This window comes from Herpailurus yagouaroundi, unplaced genomic scaffold (assembly GCF_014898765.1).
Source record: "Herpailurus yagouaroundi ecotype Mexico unplaced genomic scaffold, PumYag 197, whole genome shotgun sequence".
Taxonomy (NCBI): domain Eukaryota; kingdom Metazoa; phylum Chordata; class Mammalia; order Carnivora; family Felidae; genus Herpailurus; species Herpailurus yagouaroundi.
Window position 1 is genome coordinate 18020526 of NW_024412428.1, and position 19191 is coordinate 18039716.

At 40.4% G+C, this 19191-nt stretch overlaps 2 long non-coding RNA genes across 2 annotated transcripts in view; one reads left to right on the forward strand and one right to left on the reverse strand.

The window, feature by feature from the left end:
• LOC121012889 (uncharacterized) overlaps nucleotides 1-19191 on the reverse strand; it is a 280849-nt gene that overhangs the window by 245731 nt on the left and 15927 nt on the right. The gene's annotated exons all lie outside the window — the stretch shown is intronic.
• Nucleotides 861-13989, forward strand: LOC121012891 (uncharacterized). The gene is made up of 3 exons (XR_005782386.1): nucleotides 861-973; nucleotides 12897-12945; nucleotides 13781-13989. It is a non-coding gene; the product is annotated as an uncharacterized LOC121012891 (long non-coding RNA).

Below are 19191 nucleotides of genomic sequence, written 5' to 3' on the forward strand. Positions count from 1 at the left end.
CACAACCAGATGTGGGCTTTATAATAGATCATGGCATTAACTGGGGATAGATCAGGGCTTCTGCCAGACTAGGGGCTGGGCAAGCAGGTGGGAGGCTGACAAAATTATCCACTTGAAAGATGATAAAGACCTACAGTGACCCATTAGTGGGGTGGACAGAGAGGATGGGGTTCAGAGAGGATCAGCACTGAAACTGAAGCCACGAGGAAAAAGCAGTTTCCTCCAGGAGAATATGCAGAGTGAGTAGACTGGAGACCAAGGAGGAAACCGTGGGGTCATTAGCATTTAAGGAAAGCCTAACAAACAGGGATACCACCCAGGCTGGCAGCAACATGAACTGTGAACACAAAAGGAGAACGTGTCCAACTGTAGCACACACGTCCATCTAAATGGGGCGGCCACAGCCCAGCTCCAGCAGAGGCTACCAAAGGTGCATGTCGCCCAGGCGTGCCCATCTTTGGATTCTTCAAGAAAAGTGATACTGGTGAACCCAAGGGTGAAATCATCCCGCTTTTAAAGAGTAGAAAGCAATTAGAAAACCCTAAACAGGTCAAGCAACATGAACACGTGGGCTGTATCTAATATGCAAATCTGAATTTAGGGGATTAAGCACCACCAACGTGACAGGGAAGGGGGACAGCAGAGAGAAGGCAGTTTTGTGGTGGAGTGGATTGTCACCCTGCCCTCCCTGGGAAGGAGCCCGCATCACACCTCATTGACATCAGGCTGGGCCATGTCGCATGCTTTGGGCAATGGAACGTGAGCACAAGGGACCTGTGTTATTTCCTGGTGGAAGCTTCAAGAGCCAGTATGTGCTTCTCTGTGATCTTTTTTTCCCTCTGCCAGAAGAGGGAACACATGCCACAGAGTTGTCTTCATCAGCCCAGGTCCCAGAATGAGGAGGACACAGAGCAGACCTGTGGCCAACCTACAATGAACATGGAGCACGAGTGAGACATAAATCTCTGCCTCTGTGAGTACTGAGACCTGGGGATAATCACTGGGTTACTGCAGCGTAATCTGGCCTATCCTGACTGATGCAGTCACAGAAGCCCCAGGGGAAAGGGTTCTCGATGCATGTTGTCCAATGCTGCAGAGCCGGCTCAGAGAAAATCTGCATTCCCAGGCAGGATGGGAGACAGACAGTGGAACAGGATCCCTGAGGCAGCAAGAGGGACAGATGAGTCTCGAGGGAGGGGACTGGTCTAAGACATGAGGAGGGGCACTTCTATTTCCTCCATGAGACTTAAGGAAAGAAAGACAGCATGGGTGTGGTGCAGGTACAATTTTAGGAGACAGGTTGGTAGCAAGTTGGGTGGCTTGGAATACTATAAAATCAACAAAAAATTAAGAACCCTATGCTATAATAATGAGGCGCCTGGGTGGCTCAGTCGGTTGAGCGTCCAACCTCAGCTCAGGTCATGATCTCGTGGGTTCGTCGGTTCGAGCCCCGCGTCGGGCTCTGTGCTGACAGCTCAGAGCCTGGAACCTGCTTCAGATTCTGGGTCTCCCTCTCTCTGCCCCTCCCCCACTCACGCGTGCACGCTCTCACCCTCTCTCTCTCTCTCTCTCTCTCACTCATAGAAATAAATAAGTAAATAACCATTGAAAAGAAAAACTCTGTACTATAATAATCACAAGGAAGGTGGTGTCACTTTCGCCTGGGGCAATAAAGGTAGATGTGAAAGAAAAGAATTTGAACCGGATTTGAGGACAGATACTTTATTAAGGTGCCCTGGCTACCCTAAGACATAAGTCCCAAATGTGGTAGCTTGGCCCAGTAGTAATTTTTTCAAACACATGAAAAGTTCAAAACCGCGGGGGACAGACTCTGTGCTACTCCCTCTTTCAGGGATAACACAGATAACACTCTGCCGTCTTCCATATTTGACGTGCATAAGAGCTGTTCTGATATTTACATACAGTTTGCAGGCAGACGAAGACAGGAGGGGAGAAGTAAATTGGCACGTTTGTATAAGCAAGGCCTGGAAGTGGTGCAAATCAATTACACCCACTCCTAACTGCAAGAGAGGCTGGGAAATGTAGTTTGCTGTTAAATGAACAGATAGCCAGGGTCTGCCCAGTTGGAGGACTCTGCTTGTCAGAAACAGACCAAAGGAAAGCTCAAAGCAGAAAAAAACGGCATAAGCAGGGGCAGAAATTTTCAATATGTATTCAGAGACTAGAATTAATTTAAAATTGCCTACAATATAGAATTCATGCAGGGGCCTATTGGGAGAGAAAGCTACAAGGGAGGCTGGATGAAAATTGAACAAAGCTTTACATACCTAATGAGAGTATTAAGTTTATCGTAGCCATCAAGGACCTAACAAAGACTCTAAGATGACATTTCACTAAGCGAGATTTTTCAAGTAGGTAGAGGTGAAGCTATCCATTAATGGGGAGCAAAGAGATACATGGAGCAAATATGGTTAAATCTTGGTAATCCCTGAATCTGGATAAGGAATGTCTGTACCTTAGTAGGTTTGTTTTGAAAGTCCTAATGATAAAAATGTTTTTAAAAGATAGTAAGGGCCCTTCAAAAAATTTTTCATTATGTATGCCACAAGATAATAAAACCAGTAAGGAGGGAATAGGTTTTCCATCTGTTTGTTCACTAGCTTGTACTGTGAAAGCTACTAGTTGATGTGTACCCACTTTGGAAACTCTAGAACCATGAAACTGTTAGTCAAAGGTATTATTTGGGGGGAATCTATCTACTACTATCAGTACAGGAATGGTTTATCCCTGTGCTGAAAATCACAGGTACTTGATTCACTGTTTCTTCCCTGAATGTGTCAGAATTAACTTGGCAAGCAATGCCAGCCTTCCATCAGCATTGTAAATCTTCCATCAGCATTGTAAATTCCGTAGATAGGCTGTGATCAGAAATGAATTCTTTGAAAGAGTCACAAACTCTTCTGTAGCATCATGATTTGTTGTTTTTCATCACTTCTTCTTAGCCTGAGTCCTACTGGAATCACCAACACTGTATTTGTTCATAAATCTCTTTTGTTTCAAGGCCAAAGATGCCATCACCCTCACATCTTTTTGCTAAGAAACACTCAAGGAGGACACATTTCAGGTTATTTCCAATGCAGGCAGATGCAGGGCTTTACCTCCAAACATTTAGGATACTTTAGATTTGTCAAGAATTTTTAACAACTGCTTTTTTCATAAAAGGATAGAATTTTTCTGGGCTTATACTTTCGAGTTCTGGAGAGATAACCATGTTATTCTTTGCAAGCTAGCAAGACATTTTTTTTTGCTTTTATGGAGACAGATGATGTCATGGAAAATACACACACACACGCACAGTGATCAGACTAATGTGAGCACCAACAGCATTTAGCAGCTGTTGACCTTGGGAAAGTTACATAACTTCTATGATCCTATGACATGAGAATAATAATACCTATTACTATGATCATTATGTGGGTGAAATAAGACAGCACGTATCAAGTACCTAACAGTGCCTAGCACACGGTTGGTGTTATGGTGTTAATACACGTATGTTTCCTCACATATACGCCACTTCCCCCACATACATTATGTTCAGATCCTGGCCTTGCCTCTGATGAGCAGAGCACCGTAATCCAAATGTGAAAGCCTACCTTACGTCAGGTGGGGTGGCACCGCTGTGCTGCATGTGTGTGCCCTCATGTACAGATACAGCACTTCCTGTGTTTTCTATTCTTTGCACCTTCTTTCTAGCACAGTCCCGTTGATGATGATTGGCCCCTTGAAACTTCACCTATGCCGGCTGCTATGCCTTGGTGGAGACACACAATTGCCTTCATGGGCTATTAAGCACCAAGCACAACGAAGAGATATGATGCTTCCAGGGGCCTCTGTAGAGGGACAGCTGAAGAAACTGCTTATTTGACCTTACCCTGCTGCCTCCAATCTTGACTTTTCCGAAGATGGCAGAGTCCTTCCAGTCAGCGATTTTTCTGGTTCTTCCTATTGTGAGGTCAGCTGCAAAGTTTTTCTCCCATGTTTTCTTTTAGGTGTTTACAGTTTTACGCTTTACATTTAGATCTGTGATCTATTTTAAGTTAATTTTATATAATGTTAACTAGGTTTTCAAGGATGCCTTTTATCAGAGGAAGTTCCATTCTACTCCTGGTCTACAGAGAGCTTTTTTCAACTATAGGTGTAGGATTGTATCCAATGTTCTTTTTTCCTGCATCTATTGAGATGATACTATGTTTTTTTCCTTTTTAGTTTGTTAATATGGTAAATTAAATTGATTGATTTTTGAATGTTAAGGCAACATTTGTGGGATAAATTCCACTTGGCCATGATATATTATCTTTTTTTACACATTGTCAGATTAGACTTGCTAAAATTTGCTTTAAATTTTTTGCATCTATATTTATGAGTGATATGGGTCTGTAGCCCTCTTTTCTTATAACGTCTTTACTGGTTCGGTATTTGGGTAGCACTAGTCCCTGACACTGTTGGTAGGCATTTCTTTCACTTCCATATTCTAGAAGAGTTTGTATTGTGGGTATCATTGCTTTTTTTAATGTCTGGAATAATTCCCCAACAAAATGATCTAAATCTGGAGTTTTCTTTATGGAAAGATTTTAAAACTACAAATTCAGTATTTTAATAAACATATGGCTATTCAGGCTATCTATTTATTTTTAAGTGAGTTTTGGTAGCTTCTGCCTTCCAAAAAGTTTTCCCATTTCAATTAAGTTGTGAAATTGGTTGGCATAATGTTGTTCATAGCATTCCCTTCTTCTCCCTTTTATTATCTATAGAAACTTGGGTGCCTGGGTGGCTCAGTTGTTAAGCATCTGACTTCGGCTCAGGTCACGATCTCGTGGTTTGTGAGCTCAAGTCTCACATCTGTGAGCTCGAACCCCACTTCAGGTGAACACAAGCCCTGCTTCAGATGAGCCCCACTTCTCTCTTTCTCCATCTCTCTCTCTCTCTGTCCCTCCTGAGATTCTCTCTCTCTCTGCCCCTCACTCACTTGCACCCTGTCTTTCAAAAAAGAATTTATATATATATACATATATATGTATACACACACACACATATAAATATATATACATATATATGTGTATATACATACACATATATAATCTCTAGTGATACCACCTTTCTCATTCCTGATATTGGTAATTTGAGTCTTCTTTTTTTCCTGATCAGCCTGACTATACTATATGTTTATCCATTTTATTGGTTGTCTCAAAGAACCAGCTTTAGGTTTCATTGTTTTTCTTTTTCTTTTTTTCTACTTCATTGATTTCCAGTCTGATCCATATTATTTTCCCTCTTTTGCTATGCTGAGTTTAGTTTGCAGTCATGCATTTTAATTTTATATATGTAATAAACACACATTGTTATCATTTTTGTTTAAATAGCAAATATCCTTTAAAGAGACTTTAATAAGAAAAAATCTCACTCATGAATTTCTGGTACGGGAAAATTCATTTTTATGTACAGTCAGACTTCTGACATTATTTTCCTCTGCTTGAAGAATTTATTTTAAAATTATTTATAATGTGAATACGCTGGTAATGAGTTGCTTCAACTCCTGAATGTCTGCAAAGTTCTTTATTTGCCTTCATATCTTAAAAGATATTTCTGTGGAGTATAGATGCTAAATTGATGGATTTTTTTTCTTTCAGTAAAGATATTGTTTCGCTAACTCCATCCCTGAATAATTCCAAGAAGAAATCTGTTATTATCTTTCTCCTTCTTTATGTAATATGCCCCTTTTTCCTGGCCACTTTTAAGATTTACTCTTTATCATTGATGTTTTACTCTTTATCATTGATTTTGAGCAATTTGATTAGGATGCGATGATGTAGTTTTTATGCAGTTTTCTTGCTCTTGGGGTTCATTGAACTTTTTGAATCTGTGAATTGACAGTTTTCATCAGATCTTAAAAACTTTGAGCCATTGCTTCTTCAAAAATCTTTCTACTCCCCTCTACTTTGGAGGATTCTAAATATAGTCCAAATATACTGCTTGAACTTACTCCACAGTTCACTGGTGCTTTTTCTCCCCAGTTTATTTTCTTTAAAAAAAAATCTGTTTAATGTTTTTTTATTTCTGAGACAGAGCATGAGTGGGGGAGAGGCAGAGAGAGAGGGAGACACAGAATCAGAAGCAGGCTCCAGGCTCTGAGCTGTCAGCACAGAGCCTGACCCGGGGCTTGAAGTCACAAATCATGAGATCATGACCTGAGCCAAAGTTGGTCGCTCAACTGACTGAGCCACCCAGGTGCACCCCACCCCCCGGCCAGTTTATTTTCTGTGTTTCACATTGGATAGTTGCTGCTTAATGCCTTCAAATTTAAACTCTTTACTTTTGCAATGTGTAATCTACCTTTATTCTATCCAGTGTATTTTTCATCTCAGACATTGTAGTTTTCATCCCTAGAACTCTGATTTGGGCATTTTATATTTATCATGTCTCTAGTTACCTTTTCTAACATATAGAATATAATTATAATAAGTGTTTTTAATGTCCTTGTCCAACAGTTTTAGCATTTTTCAGTTGTGGAGTAAGTGTGTCAGTTTCAACTGATCGGTTTTTATCTTCATTTTGTTTGTATTTTACTTCTTCTTTGCATGCTTGGTAATTTTTTAATGGATACCAGACATTATGAATTTTACCATGTTTCTGAATATTTTTATAGTCCTAAATTCTTATATTTTGTTCTGGTACATAGTTATAGTAATTGGAAAAATTCTTGTTTGGGGGTCTTGCTTTTAAGATTTTTTTAGACAGGACCAGAGCAATACACAATATACAGCTAGTTAGTCCACTACTGAGGACTTTTCTGAGGACTCTACTTTATGTCCCACGTGTTATGAGTTTTTCTAGCCTGGTTGGTGTGGACAGACACTATTCCTGGCTCTGTGTGAACAATGGGCATTGCTTCTTCTAGTCTCTTTGGATAGTTCCTTCCCTCACCGCAAGTGGTTTCCTCATTTGTATATACTGACCAGTACTCATTTGAATGCTCAAGGGGACCCCCTGCAGATCTTTGGAGTTTCCTTTCTGTGCAGCAATCTCCTCCCTTGTGCTCTGCCCTCTGAACCCCGGAGAACTTTCAGCTCTGACTTTTCAACTCAGGGAGACCAGCAGTCCCCTCCTAGGTTCTTCCTTTCTACACCACAGCCTAAAAACTCTCTTAAGACATAACTTGTAGAAATCATAGGCAGAGCCACTTTACAAGCTCAAAATTTTTTAACAGAAGGGACCCCTCTCACACTGTTTATGATATGATATCCAACAAGGAGTAGATTCTCAACTAATACTTGTTGAACTGAAAGGAAATTGTATGCACTCTCCAAAGTGAGATAAAGTAAGACCCCATGAGATGCATGACCTTCTCTAACTCATATTCCAAATCCCTTCTTCATCCCTTTACTCTACTTGCTTATCAGGAAAATTCCAGAAGCTAGTCAGGTCAACATGCATTTTATTTTGTTGTATTTTGAATTAAAAGTCAAATATGTGTTATTTTTTCCCCCTCTCCTCTCTTTGACAGTTAGAAACAGATGTTCTAACATTCTGAGGAAGCCCAAATATGATAAGACCTTAAAAAGTGAACATTATAGTATCACTGAGAACAGATAAATGTAAAAACAAAATGTTTCAGCTCCCAAAAGGCCAAATTCGAGGAGATGGAAGTAACAAGAGGAACAGGAAATCGCATTACTATCACTCTTAGCCATTTCCCAGGATGTTTCAGAGGATGAGATGACTCTAATGACCAGCAGCAATTAATTACTAGCCAGCACTGCCCCTCAAAAGTTCTGAGTTTGGGGAAAAAAATGCACCTTACTTCAGCAAGTCTCCTGTAAATGTGACAGTCATCACACTCAAGCAAGCAATCTTATAGAAGGAAAGGATGCTTTGGCTTGCTCTTATTTATTATTTATTTATTTATTTATTTATTTATTTATTTATTTATTGGAGTTATCTCTACACCCTACATGGGGCTTGAACTCACAAGCCTGAGATTAAGAGTTGAATGTTCTTCCAACTGAGCCAGCCACGTGCCCTGTTGGGTGCCCAGAAATATTTCCTCCTGAGAGCAGCAGTGGGCCCATTGACATGGTGCTCTCCTTAGCTGCCTCACAGCACCATCAGTCTCCCCTGGAAAGATGAAAAACCAGGTGTGTTGGCGAAGCTATACAATTTAAAGTCAGACGATGGATGTTCACATCCTGCTCAGCCCTGTAATATATGTTTGATATTGAAAAAAAAAAAAACCTCAATTCTTATATTAGTCGGCTAGGGATGTCACAACAAAATACCACAGACTGGGCATCTTCTATGACAGAAATTTATTTTCTCACAATTCTGGAGGCTAGAGTTCTTAAACTGTGCTCACCAAGGTGTCAGCAGGTTTTGATTACACCCGAGGCTTCTCTCCTTGGCTTATACATGGCCATCTTCTCACTGGGCCCTGACATGGGCCTCTCTCAGGCTATTTGTTTCTCTGTGTGTCCTAATATCCTCTTCTTCTAAGCACACCAATCAGATTGGATTGTTTATGGCTTCATTTTAGCTGAATTACCTTTTCAAAGCCCCTCGCTGCCAACAGTCGCATCCTGAGGTACTAGAGGTTAGGACTTCAACATAAGAATTTTGAGGCGGGGTTGGGGGGGGAAACACAATTCAGCCCACAACAGTTTTCAGAGTCACATTTTCCCCAGTCAAAAGAAGGAGGTAGCAAGAGTTGCCTTGAAAGGTTGTGGTGAGTAAAAACTCAATTTTCTTGAAGTACTCACACAGGAAAAATTACAGACCATAAATATACAGCTCAATGGGTTTTCATAAAGTGAAGAGTTTTATCACCAACCAAACCTAGAAACAAACCCAGAGACCCTTTTGCCCCTTCCACAAGGTAATCACTAGCTCAATTCCTAATAGGATAAACTAATTATGCTTGTGTTTCTATGTATTCTTTGTGTCGGGCTTTTCTCATTCCATATTGTTTGTGAGAGTCATCATGATGTTGGGTACCATTGCAATTCCTTCATTTTTTCTTGCTATATTGTATTCCCTTGCATGAATACTGCAGTCAATTTATGCATCTATTATTAAGGAATATTTGAGTTGTCTCCAGCCAGGGCCATAACTGGAAGTGCAACTATGAATACTTTTGTACCTGTCTTTTGCTGAACACTGTACACATTCTTCTGGATATATACCTGGGAGAGTAATTGCTGAGTCATAGGGTATGCCCATATTCAACATTAGTAGATATTATCTGACATTTTCCAAAGTAGTGGTATGAATTTTTACCCTCACTAGAAGTATATGAGAGTTCCAGGTACTCCACATAAGGATACAGTTATTTTTAATACAGAAAACTTGGAACAAGCTATCAAACAATAGGGAATTCGTTAAATAAATCATGTTTCCATGCAGTGTCTAGAAAATAGTCATTAAAAATGTTACTCTCAATAATGTATTGAGTGAAAAGATCAGGTCACAAAACTCTGGTACAGTTTGTGGCCAATGCTGTTAAAAAAAAATTAAGTGCATAATTTTATCTATGTTAAAAGAAACCAAAGGTTGACCCCGGTTTTCTCTGAGAGGCTGGATTACAGATGATTTTTTTCTATTCATAGTTTTCCATATTTGTTTTCTAAAATATTTTTAAGTGACTGTTTATTGCATTTATAATTAATTGGGAAAAAGACAATAAGGATTACAAATTATATCATTCTCTCTTACCTACTTCTCAGGTTATTTATGAGACACAATGAGAAAATGCTCATGGAAATTCTTTGAAAAAAGGCCAAGCACTATCTGAATGTTTATTATTATTATTATTATTATCATTATCATCATCATCATCATCACCATAATTGCTTCTGCCTATTTTCTAACACTGAACAGAAAGTTAGAGATGCACAGAATGAGCTGGAAATGACACAGCCACAGGGGTGAGCAAGTGATGGTACAGGGTCAAGGCTCCACTTGAGTTCTTCTCAATTCTAATTGCACGTTAGAATCACCCAGAATCACCTGGGGAGTTTTATGAATATAGAGCAAGTTGGGGCGCCTGGGTGGCGCAGTCAGTTAAGAGTCCGACTTCAGCCAGGTCACGACCTTGCGGTCCGGGAGTTCGAGCCCCGCGTCAGGCTCTGGGCTGATGGCTCGGAGCCTGGAGCCTGTTTCCGATTCTGTGTCTCCCTCTCTCTCTGCCCCTCCCCCGTTCATGCTCTGTCTCTCTCTGTCCCAAAAATAAATAAACGTTGAAAAAAAAATTTTTAATTAAAAAAAAAAAAAAAAAGAATACAGAGCAAGTAAATGAGGATCTCCAGGTACAAAGTCAGGCACCAACATTTCCCAAAAGTTTCTCTGTAATTCTGCTATACAGCCGGGTCCAGAACTCCTAAATGCAGGTGAGCCCCTGCACTTTAAGCCACCATTTTATTGTTCATTGGGAGTGAGAGACGGAGATGAGGGGGCTGGGATATAGTCAAGCCTGAGAGAAAGGTCTGAATGTCCTAGGGTGCAATCGTTTGTCCAGTCATATGTGTTCTAATATCAACTTGACATTTTCCACTGGGTGGGGTTGGGAAAACTAAATTCTGAGGGCCCCCAGAAACTGGTCTACTTCCCTTACTGGAAAATTTCCTAGTCTATGTGGCACAGACAAATGACGACAATAAGCATTTCTACACCAGATTAAGGCTATCAATGCAGTTTCCTGGGCATTATCTCACTGGGGACTTGTGATCTCCCCACTTTTGTCACATTGGTGGATACTTATTCCAATATTTTCCCATTTAATAACTTTAGTAAGATAATCAATATACAATAAACTGCATATTTTTAAGCATATGTATGTTCTGTGGAACCATCACCACATTCAAGGTGGTGAATGTACCCATAACCCCCACAAACCTTCCTCATGCCCCTTCATGATCACTCCACATTGACCCCGCCCCCAACTCCAGGCAAACCCTAATCTGCTTTCTGATTAGTTTATATTTTCTAAAATTTTATTTGGATGAACTTGCACAATATTTGTCTTTTTATTCACCATAATTATTTTGAGATTCAGCCAGGCTGTTGCTCACTAGTATTCCATTTTATAGACATACCACAATTTATTTATCCATTCTCTTACGAATTGGACATTTGAGTTGTTTCCAGTTTGGGGCAATGACAAATAGAACAGCTGTAGATACTCATGTGTCAGTCTTACAGGGATATATGCTTTCAGTTCTGTTGGGTAAATACCTATACAGCTAGTTTAAGTGTATGTTTAACTTTTTGAGGCAACTATCAAGCTGTTTACCACAGTGGTTGTGGCATTTTCATTCCCAACAGGATAGTATAAGGTTTCAACTCTTCCAAATCATCTTTAACATTTGGTATGGTCAGTCTTTAATTTTATCTAGTCTTATGGTTATGTAGTGATAGCAAATGGTGGTTATTTTACTAATGATTAATGATGACCTTCAACCCTGACCTCACATGGTACATGTACACACACACACGTGCACACACCCATGCATGCAAGATGAATGATAGACCTGAGTATAAAAACAAAAATTATAAAACTTCTAGGAAAAAAACACAGTTGCAATACACATTTGGGTGGGCAAAGATTTCTTAAACAGGACACAAAAGGAAAAATAATGTTCATAAGATAATGTATTAAACTTTTTCAAAACTAAAATCTTTTGCTCCAATGATCTTATTAAGAGAATGAAGCAGGAAGCACAGTCTGGGAGAGATTTTTGCAAAGCCTTTATCTGGTAAAAGACTTCTATCTAGAATATGTAAAGAATTCTAAAAACTCAATAAAAGAAGGCAATCCAGTTTTTTTTTTTTTTTAATGGGTGAAAGATTTGAAAGGTTCCTTCCCCAGAGAAAGTATATGGCTAGCAAATAAAAATCCAAAAATATGCCCGGCCTCAGTTCTAGTAATCACTTTTAAGGTAAGCGGAGTAGGTACCATTATTGTTGTCATTATTCCCATTTTGCAGATGAAAAAACACAATGAATGAGGCCACATGACCTAAGTTTACACAACTAGCAAGTAGAAAGCCTGGATTAAAGTCTGACTCCAGCCCAGGGTTCTTCCGTGACACAGCCAGTAATCTGGAGAGCCAGCAGAGAATCTAAGGCAGCATCTTGTGAAAACAATTAGGGGTGAAAGGGATTGGTCTGTGGGGTCATCACACAGAGACAGTGACACATAAAGGAGATGAGGTGCGAAGGCAGGGACCAGAAAGTGTCTGGACAAACCAGGGCCAGGAGCACACCGGACCCAAGGAGCACAGATGCCAACAGACAGGGGCATAGCCGAGTGTGGAGGCAGGTCAGCAGTCAGAAGTCAGAAAGGGACATGTGTGCAAAGGCCAGTGCAAGCTGAGAGCCAACCCCCAGGCAGGCAACCCACATTGCAGATTGGACTTCATGCTGTCTGTGGTGGACAGTTCCAACCCAGAAAGGAGCCTGGAAGCCACACTGCAGCAATGAATAGATCACTGTGACCGGAACAAAACCTGAGCCACGCACAAGCCCAGGTACGTCAGAGGTGGCAGAGATAACACGGAAGACGTCCTGCTTGACCACTGAACACATGTAGGGGCAGGAATTGGAGGGTGTGGCATCAGTGTAAGCAGGCCGCCCCGGAGACGTGACATGCAGTTGATCTTGGAGACTGACGCATAAAAAGTCACTGGTAGGAGCTGAGGGTCAAACGTGATTTATTTTGGCTTCTTTAATTTCAGTTCCCAACTTCTGTTTTAATTGTACCTTGATTAAATGGGCTTAAAATGAATAACTGAATGTTTTAAGATATTACTCATCTATATGCCTTCAATCATATCACTGATCTCACTAATCAGCAGTCTTGCCCTGTGCCTGATGATGTTGTCTTACAGATACTGTGGTAACTCCAGAGCCAACAGAGACGCTCCAAAACCCGAAAAGGTAAACGAACATTGGTACTGCTCGCTGAGAAGGAAATGCGAGGGAGGGGTGAGACAAGGCAGAGAGGGTTTTAAAATGCAATGTCCCAGTTAAATATACCAGCTATGGTGCTTATTCTAAACTGCACTGGCTCTCTTTTCCTAAAAGTCAGGGCGTGTGATACAACAGAGTTAAGGCCAAACGTCACAGTAAAACGCAAGAGCCCCATAATAGACGGTTTCTGTGCATTGGGTTTCAGAGTGCGCCATTACAATCACTCATTTCTTCTGCTAGGCGGCCTCCCAAGTCCAGCCACACCAGTCCACACACGAAGCTACCTTTCACCGTCCTGCCCCAGAGGCGCCGTGCTAAGCTGAGTCACAGGCTGGAGAGAGTTACAAAGGTTTCCAGTGATGTTCTCGTACGATCAGAGTCCAGGCCAGGGCACCCAGGACAATCACTCACACAAGTCAAAGACAGTCTTCTGTAAGCACATCCAGCTAAGAGCCTCGGGCTAGTGGACTCTGGACCCAGAGCTAGGCTGTGAGCAAGGCCAGGCACAGCCCCGAGCAAGCACCTCTTCCCCATCAGCGCCCAGATACGACCTTATATCCTTTGCAATCATTTCAGATTTTACAAAAGGAACCATTTTCCTCAGGCAGTGCATTTCTAATAGGTTAATAGCCCCAAGTCTTTAGCCTCTAGCAAGGGGGCATCACAGAATACTTCCCTGGCTTCCCCCACCTCCCAGAAAAATATAAATGTAATTCCAGAACAAGAGGGATGTTTAATAAAAAGTCTCCCTTATGTCAGTAAATGTATCATAACTCAAAAATAGCATTTACCATTATCACAGGCTTGAAGCTTTCGTATGATCTTTGGCCTCATTCTCCAAACTCCAGCCAACTAAACTTCCTGGAGGTCATCTGCCACTGTATTTTCCACAACGCCATAAAAGTTACAGCTGTTTAGAGCTGGCTGGAACCACACAGATCATCTATGAGATGATCTACACAGATGAACAAGGACAGTAAACTTTTAGTGACCATGTACTACATCCCAGGAACCATGTCATGCATGTACGTAGTACCTCTTTGGGGGCGCCTGGGTGGCTCAGCCAGTTAAATGTCCCACTTCAGCTCAGGTCATGATCTCACAGTTCATGAGTTCGAGCCCCATGTCGGACTCTGTGCTGACAGCTCAGAGCCTGGAGCCTGCATCTGATTCTATGTCTCCCTCTCTCTCTCTCTCTGTCTCTCCCCCACTCACACTCCATCTCTCAAAATGAATAAACGTTAAAAAAAAAAAACAAACACATAATAAATAAATAGTGCCTCTTTTAATCTCCCATCAGCCCCTCAGAGTTGGTACTTTTATCATCCACACTTGACACAGGAGATTTTAAGGAGGAAGTTCAATGTCACACACTGAGGAAGAGACGGCATTTGTCTGTATGTCCACCGTGGTCCAGTGAGCTCCGAACCACTGCCATATATTGGCTGTTTCTCCAACCAATGAGGCTACGTGAACTTGCAGACTCCAGAATCTTAGTGAGACCCTCTTCTGACTGGAGCCGGCCATTCCCATACACAGTAGGCCACGTACAACCACAGAAAACATTGCATCCACCTGCACTACAAGCCCAACACAATACTCACTTCTTAATGTTTATGTTACATCATAAAATGTAAGAACTGCAGAGGGGCTTTGAAGGCCATTCAGTCAAAATCAGTTTAGAAATGAGAATGCAAATCCTGGAGAAGTGAAAAGGCTTTCCTAGAATCCCACAACTACCTCAAAGGCAGAGCAAGAATAATGTTTTAGGAGTTAAAAATAGTATGCTGACAACGGATATTCCCAAGACAGTAACATAGGTTGTTCCTGACTTTGCTCCTCACACAAGAACTATCAACTATTCAAGAATAAGACACCACTGACATAATCTTAGAACATGGAGATGAGGCTGAAGCCCCACCCTGCACCTCAGAGACCAGGCCAGATTGCAGTAGAGGATAAGACAAGCAGCTACACATTGACCACACCGCCCCTCCCCCAGAATAGCACAACACTATGTGGAGAGGTCTTCCGTGAGCCTCCGATTCCTCCTGTGGGAAAAGAAAATCCAGGGGGGAATCTCAGCTCCCACAGCATTTTGGGTCACTCTGTGGGAGCCCCTACTCTGATCTCACACCACAGGGATTACAGGGGAATCATTGGGACCCATGACAGAGAAGGGGGAAAGGGCTTGCAATAACCAGCACTCAGGGATCTTGGCAGACTGAGTTTCTATCTGCAGTGCCCAAGTAGTAACCCCAAACAGCGACTTTGCTCATCTACAGAACCAAGTTGAAGGCACACTCTGACCAGGAAACTCAGTGTGATACAGATCTGCCTGATTTGGATACTCAAGTGAGGAATTTTGCTTGCCCTAGAGCCTAGTTTGCCCCCATCCAGGCAAGGTGCCGAGTCACAGCCCCACCCACCACGAAAGTGCCTTCCAGCTCCCTAAAACCAGAAGGGCTGGTGAAAACACCTGAAAGTTGTGTGGCCCAGTGGCACTCGAGCTGAGAGAATGGCAGACAGACCCAATAGTTTGTACAGCAAAGTCAATGGCCCTGTTCATCCAGGAAACTTCAGATGTGGGTCAGCTTGTGTTAAGACAACAAAGAGCTTCACCAGTTTTCGAGCTGCTTCCCCTGCTGCACCTGAGCAGGGAATCTACTTTGTAGCCCAGGTCATGACTGAATATAGCCTTCAGCCTATCTGACCAGGGAATCTAACGAGAGAACACAGCCCATGGCTTCCCCTGGCTGCAGAACAAAACTAATGACCTCACCTGACCAAAGAATTCAAGGCAAGAATTTCACACCCAGCAAAGCTGTCCTTCAGAAATGAAAAAGGGATACAGACTCCCCTCCTCTCTGCAAAAAAGCTGAGGGAGCTCATTGCCACCAGAACTCCCTTACAAAAAAATGCTAAGTGAGTGCTTTGAGTAGAAGTAAAAGAACACCGATTAACATCAAAAAAAACACAAAAAGGTAGCAAAATCTCACTGGTAATGGTAAATATATAGTCATAGTTAGATTCTGCAATGTGGTAATAGTGGTACATAACTCACAACTCTAACTTAAAAGTTAAAAAAATTAATGTAGCAAAAATAACCATAAATACAACAATCTATTATTAGTTACACAATATAAAATATATGTAAGTTGTAACAGCAATAACCTAAAATGTGAAGGGGAGAAGTAAAAGTGTGAAGTGGAACTTCTATTGAAGCTATATAGTTACCAGTTTAAAATAGGGTGTTATAAGTTTAAGATTTTATATAAGCTTCATGGCAAACACAAGGGGAAAACCTGTAGTAATTACACAAATAACATGATAAAGAAGTCAAAGCATACAGATACCAAAAAAACATTAAAATACACAAAAAGATAGCAGGATAAGAAACAAGGAAAAATGGGGCACCTGGATGGCTCAGTAGGTTAAGCGTCCAACTCTTGGTTTCAGATCAGGTCATGATCTCATGGTCATGAGATCAAGCCCTGTGTCAGGCTCCATGCTTAGCATGGAGCCTGCTTGGGATCCTCCCCCTCTCTCTGCCCTTCACCCACTCCCTGTCTAAAAATAAATAAACTTGAAAAGAAAAGAAAAGAAAAGAAAAGAAAAGAAAAGAAAAGAAAAGAAAAGAAAAAATAAAAAGAAAAGAAAAGAAAGGAAAACAAGGAACAAAGGATCTATAAAACCACCAGAAAACAATTAACAAAATGGCAATAGTAAGTCCTTACCTATCAATAATCACTTTAAATGTAAATGGATAAAATTATCCAAAAGACATAGAACAACTGAATGGATTAAAAAAAAAGAAAGAAAGAAAAAGAAAACCAAGATCTTGCAATATGCTGCCTAGAAGAGATTCACGTTAGCCTTAAAGACGCACATAGGCTAAGAATGAAGGGATGGAAAAAGGCATTTCAAGCAAATACTCATCAAAACAAAAACAAAAACAGAAAACAGCAAAAGCAGGGGTAGCTTTACTTATATCAGATCTCAAACTAAAAATGGTAAGAAAAAAAAGAAAGTCATTATATAATGATAAAGGAGTCAATACATCAAAAAGAGAACAATTATAAATTTTCATACACCCTATATTGGAGCAGCTAAATATATAAAGCAAAAACTAATAGAGCTAAAAAGAGGAATGAACAATAATATAATGATAATTGGGGACTTTAATACCCTACTCTCAACAATTGATAAACCAGCCAGAGAACCAATAGGGAAACAGCAGATTTGAACAACACTATGGACCAAATGGACCTAACACACATATACAGAACATTCTACCCAACAATAGCAGAATACACATTCTTCTAAAGCACAAGTAGAACATTTTCTAGGATAGATCATATGTTAGTCCACAAAACAAGTCTTAGAAGGGATGCTTGGGTAGCTCAATCGGTTAAGCATCCGACTTTGGCTCAGGTCATGATCTCACAGTTTGTGGGTTTGAACCCCGCATCGGGCTCTGTGCTGACAGCTCGGAGCCTGGAGCCTGCTTCAGATTCTGTGTCTCCCTCACTCTCTGCCCCTCCCCTGTTTGTACTCGGTCTCTCTCTCAAAAATAAATAAAACATTAAAAAAAATTTTTTTAAATAAACAAGTCTTAGAACACTCAAGAAGGTTGAAATCACACCAAGTATCTTTTCTTACCATAATAGCATGAAACTAGAAATCAAGAAGAAGAAAACTGAAAAATGTATGAACTCATGGAAATTAAACAACACTCTCTTGAAGAACCAAGGGATCAAAAAAGAAATTAAAGGGAAATAAAAAAGTTTCTTGGCACAAATAAAAAAAGGAAACACATATACCAGAACTTACAGAATGCAGCAAAAGCAGTTCTGAGAGTGAAGTGCATAGCAATAAATACCTACATTAATAAGAAAGGCCCCAAGGCACCTGGGTGGCTCAGTCGGTTAAGCACATGACTCTTGATCTTGACTCAAGTCATGATCTCACAGTTTATGGGCTTAAGCCCCATGTCCAGCTCTGCGCTGATGGGGTGGAGCCTGCTTGGGCTTCTCTCTCTCCCTCTTTCTCTCTCTCTCTGTGCCCCTCCTCCATACTTGTTTTCTCTCTCAAAATAAATAAACTTTAAAAATTTTTTTTTAAAAAAAGAAGAAAGGTCCCAAATAAACATCTTAACTCTGTTCCTTAAAGAACTTGAAAAAGAACAAACTGAACTCAAAGTTATCAGGGGAAAGGAAATAATAAATATTAGAGCAGAAATAAATGAAATAGAAAACAGAAAAATGAAAAAGATGAACCAAACTGCTATTTCTTTGAAAAGATAAGCAAAATGGACAAAACCTTAGCTAGACTAACCAAGGAAAAAAGAGAAAGAATCCAGATCAGCAAAGTTATTAATGAAAAAATAGACATATAATTGATCCTACAGAAATTCAAAGGATCATCAGAGGCTACTATATGACAATAAAGTGGACAACCCAGAAAAAAAATGGAATAATTCTTAGAGACATACAACCTAATGAAGACTGAATCAAGAAGAAATAAAAAAATGTGAATAGACCAATTACTAGTAAGGAAATTGAACCAGTAATCAAAGATCTTTCAATAAAGGAAAGTCCAGGCCCACATGGCTTGTGGCAAATTTTACCAAATATTTTTTAAAAAATGAACACCAATCCTTCTTAAAACTCCCATATTTCAAAGAGGAGAGAACATTCACAAACCCATTTTGTAAGGCCAGAATTATCCTGATACCAAAACCAGAAAAGGAGACTACTAGAAAAGAAAACTTCAGGTCAATATCTCTGATGAATATAGATGCAAAAATTCTCAACAAAATACCAGCAAAGTGAACTCAGCAACACATTAAAAAATCATTCACCATGATCATGTGGGATTTATCCCTGGAATGCAAGGATGGTTCAACATATGCAAATCAATGTGATATATCACATTAATAGAATGAAAGAAAAGGATCATATGCATTCAACAAAATTCAACATCCACGCATGATAAAAACTTTTAACAGATTAGGCATAGGTAGAACATATCTCAACATAATAAATGCCAATAGGACAAGCCCACAGCTAACGTCTTGCTCAATGGCAAAAGAATGAAAGCTTTCCCTCAAAAATCAGGAGAAAAAGACAAGAGTGCCCACTCTCATCATTTCTATTCAATATAGTACTGAAAATCCTGACTAGAGCAATCAGGCAAGAACAATAAAAGGCA